This window comes from Fukomys damarensis, unplaced genomic scaffold (assembly GCF_012274545.1).
Source record: "Fukomys damarensis isolate Sample0158 unplaced genomic scaffold, DMR_v1.0_HiC HiC_scaffold_16, whole genome shotgun sequence".
In the NCBI taxonomy this organism is placed as follows: Eukaryota; Metazoa; Chordata; class Mammalia; order Rodentia; family Bathyergidae; genus Fukomys; species Fukomys damarensis.
Window position 1 is genome coordinate 125,313,620 of NW_022900928.1, and position 4,608 is coordinate 125,318,227.

The 4,608-nt window shown below is 36.4% G+C and overlaps 1 long non-coding RNA gene across 3 annotated transcripts in view; it reads right to left on the minus strand.

Annotated features, from left to right (window-relative positions):
• Window positions 1-3,201: 3,201 nt before the first annotated feature.
• The window catches only part of LOC104853677, an 8,323-nt gene continuing 6,916 nt past the window's right edge, over window positions 3,202-4,608 (minus strand). For all 3 annotated transcript variants that reach the window (XR_004517538.1, XR_004517537.1, XR_004517536.1), the window contains one exon: window positions 3,202-3,595. This is a non-coding gene — a long non-coding RNA (uncharacterized LOC104853677). The remainder of the gene's footprint in view (window positions 3,596-4,608) is intronic.

A 4,608-nucleotide genomic window follows, 5' to 3' on the forward strand; every position in this document is an offset into this window, starting at 1 on the left:
TTTGAAATTTCAGACACAAGCATCATTCCATTCCCTTCAGGAATGGTTAGTTAGCTAACTAACTAACTAGTGGCAAAGTTGATGATCTTTTATCCCTCATATTATGTCTTAGCAGCAGCAGTTATAATTCAGCCTTATTCTAAATCCAGTGAACTTTGGGAAACATACTTCATTTTCATGACAGCCTATCTACTCAAACTGTAAGATCAAAGTATTTTTTCTATGAACAATGTAAGACAATTTCATGATTGATCATAGAAAGAGATTAATCATGGTAAATCCCCTTTGCTCACATAGAAATCCTGAATTCATTGTGATACAAGGCGGAAAGATACCTCATCAAATACACTCTTCTTTGAGTTAGTTCAAATGGCTGCTGGTATTCTTAACTTCTCTCATCTCCAAGGTTCCCATACCTCTTTACTGCTATCTCAAGAGAAGAAGCTGATCGTCACATATTAATGAACAATTAAGTAACAGTCCAAACTGCTTCAAAGGAAATGTGTGTGTCAAGTCATACATAAGCTTGTAGAGAGATGTTTTGCCTCCTAGTAAAACCAGCAGCAAGAGGAAAGAAAGATATTTGGAAGCATATATAACATTTCTCCTGACATCCCTGGAACACCACCACATGGCTAGCTTCCTTTGTGGCTTTTGAGTATGCCAAAATATTGTCCCACATTGCCTGTTTGCCCACCAAAGCATAGCCAGACATGTGTAAAATCTATACATGAAAGGTTATCTGCGTCTAGTGACCCTCTCAGAATCCCCTTGCCAGTATGTACCAGATAACTGATTAGCATGGAAAGCTCTGTGTAATTGTGCAATTGACTTCGACTTTGTTATGATATCATCAGAGAAAGAGTCTAATTGAGGTGGTGTCCTCAAATTGTAATATAATTACTTTCTCTATAACAGTGAGTTTATCATTTGATACTATCAATAGAACATTCTACCCTTCAAGCATCATTCATCATTGTATGAAGTATGTAAAAATTAATGCCAGGGAAGCATGTTTTAGAAAATAACCAAGTCCCACCATTTAGTTCTAGCTTTAAAATTTACCCATTCATTCATTCATTCATTCACAATTTCATTCAACAAATCTGTATTGAGAAGCAAGATTGACATTTATCCAAATAAACCTTGTAGAATGGAAAGAATGTAGAATTCCATCCCATCACCTATACTTGCTACACCAATTCATTGCTGGGATGTGTCGCCAAACCTTGCCAGCAGCCTCGCAATTTGTGTATTCTCTTCTGTTTCATTGGTCCTCCCACCTGACTAGTTTAGCTCATTCTGAACTAGATGGCTTAGTCTTGAGCCACAATGCACCTGATCCCTGATTTTCAAAGGCTTCCATTGTGCTCTCCTGAAGTTCACAAGTCTGAGCTGGTGTGTGGTGTCTCGGGACTTTCTTGTGACTTTTTCATATGCTGTTTTAGTTGGACTAGTTACAGTTTATATTTATCAATCGATTACTTTTCTATATAATTCTGTCCATATTTCCCACACAACACAAATTTCCTCAGTTATTCTCTCCTCCTAGTAATCTTTTCTGATTTCTCTTGCTTTAAAAAAAATCAGATAACACTCTTCCTCTCCTTTTTATAATGTTTCTAGACTATTAGCCATATTTTAGAGTATAAAACAGTTTTCTTCTCCACCCTCTTTCTGTTTCAGAATAAAAAACAAATAACACAAATATTTCTAAAACAAAGCAATAATTTTCAAACTAAAGCTTACAAGTAAACAATACGAATTCCACAAAGAACCAAGGTGTCTATGATTAAATGTTTAGAAATAATTGTTAAACGTTTTGGAGTCCTATTGTTTAAATAGGACTACATATCCTTTTTAATGCATGGCAAGATATAAAAAGTTCTGAAAAATATTCTTCACTTACTTTGTAGGCTCTCAAATTCATCTGATTGTGAAACTCATTTTTTCTTACTCTTATGAACATCTTTAGAAATAGTTTTTGAGAAAGAGGTAGACAAAAACTATAAATTCAGAAATTAAACCTCCCATCTCCTTTTCTGTTACTTAATCTCTGAAATGTTGTATAATAAATAAAGATTTAAAATTGAGATGTTTTGGAACTTGTGTGTCAGGATGATGTCAAGTTTTCCCAGATGTTAGGACATTCTGCCTGTACTCTCTGTCCCTAGAGATCACCAGTAGATCCAGCAGCTGTAGCTCAGTGGTGTCTTTTGTTCATGAAGGTGGCATCCTCCAGGAATTATCAAATCTCCTACTTTAGCCACATACATGACCAAATACTGCAGTTGGAATGCTGCATATGAGTACATGAAAGAAAAAGAAAATAAGAATCTGTGTGGACACAGGAATGGAAAAAGAGAATAACTACCTGTGCTTACAAGTGAACAAGGAGCAGTATAAGAGGATGTCCTGCTTGCCATGAAGAAAAGTGTATCTCTGAGATGAAAGAAACAAACACTGAGGCAAAAAGCAAAGATGTGACACACACACACACACACACACACACACACACACATACACAAAACTCAGATATCTCATCAGCACCTCTCAATGACAGGCAAGGTTGCCCTTCAGGAGACTCAGAAACTTGTGGAGATCATTTTGCTTGTGGCGAGTGGGGTGGAGGTGACTACTGGCATCTTGTTCTAGAAGTCATAAATGTCACTTAATTTCTTACAACCCCCAGTGCACTCCCCTACCATGAATGATCTGTATCGGGATGCCCTTGGTGTCCCTCGTGAGGAGCCCTTGTTGTACATAGCCTACCTCATCTCTCATTCGGATAAACAGAGCAAAAGTGGTCAACCAAGGCATCCGGGGACGACAGCAAAAGTACATGCAAGCAACACTGTTTCATGAGACATGAAGCATTTCCTTTTGTTTTATTGTTTCCACACATTTTTTTTGTATGAAAGGGATCCTTCTCCAGAGAAATCATTATTAAAGACAGCACAACAATGTATAAATGCAGACACGCATAAAACAATGAATGTGAAATACAAAAAATAGCTAGGCCATCAAGTTCTCATGGTGATAAATCACAGTTTAGAAGAGCTTCAAATGCTCTGGAAAGATTTCACAATTCTTCCCTTGATTTATTGCCAGTTCTACAGATTGTCTCCTAAAAAACTGGAAAAATAAGCCCATAAATAATCTTATTACAAACAAAGTATATTTACTTAATGTCTGTCTAAAGTCTGAATGACAATGAACCCCTTATTTTTTGTATTATGGGGTAAGTGTGTGTGCTATCATTGAAAATACCCCTCCACCTTCCCTTGAGTTTTCTAAATTAAGTCTGACAGTTACCTTAACACTGTCTTTTTGGTTCTAAATATATGTGTAAAATACTCTGGTTTCTCTTCGGATTGTATAAATCATTCACCTTTTACTAAATATATGTGTAAAAAAATTACAAACAGAAGACTAGACAACAAGGAGGTAAAATATCTATAGTTCGCTAAAGCTAGCAATGCGCCAATGTACACAGTTTTCTATAAATATAGATAAAAAGACATATATACCTCATATATAGAGCAATGCAAAGGATGATCATTATGAGCTCTATATGACGTAGCTTGTTCAGGTGCTGAAACAAACACCACAGACTCTGTGTTAGTGAACAACATGACGGTAGTTCTCCCAGTTCTAGGGGCTAGAAAGGAGGGAGGCGCCATTAGATTTAGTGTTTGGTGAGGGTCTGCTTCACAGTTTGTAGGCAGTGTCTTCATGTGGTGAGAAGGACATGGGGGTTCTCTAGTGTGTCTTATTTTTCTTAATTCTCTTTTAAACCACTTCCTTCTTCTCCCTCCTCCTCCCCGCTCCATTTCTTGGACTCTTTCGTGTACGTTTGTAGTACTTACTGACCGCATCCATAAAGACTTGGTACATGTATCTAATACATCACAGTTCTATTTTTTCCTCATTTCCTTCTTCCTCCCCCTTCCCTCTCTCTCTCTTGATTCCCTTCCCATGTGATGAAGAGCCCTCTATTTCCTATTCTCCAGGTTTTATTTTGCTCTTTATACTTTGGCTTCATAATATAAGGCAATAATTAAGCTTCTGTGTCAGATTTATATCACAAGACTATGATCTCATGATGTACCTATTTTCCTATAAATGGCTCATCTTTATCCTTTCTTATGGCATACTGAGAGTCCATTTCATATAAATGTCAAATTTTCTTTATACATTTATCTGTATGATGGACATACTAGCCACTTCAAATCTAGCTATTGTGAATTGTGCTGCTATAAACATGGGTGTACATGTATCATTGTAACGTGAGGACTTTAGTTCTTCCAGGAAGACACCTAGAAGGGGAATAGCTAGGTGGAATGTAATTTCTACTTTTAATTTTTTAACATGGAGAGCTTCTCTTACGATCATGGCTATTTAGGGTTCTATATGCCTCATGTATCTGTATTTTTATTTCTTTTCTTATACTTAAGATGTCTCCTGCTCTTATTTCTGTAAATAGATTTTTTAATGCCATTCTTGCTGTCTTCTGATTTTTCTGTTATTCCAGTTGATCTTAGATTAGTCTTCTTTGTATCAGCTAGCAGTTGTTGGACCCACTTTTTTTTTTTTTTTTTTTTTTTT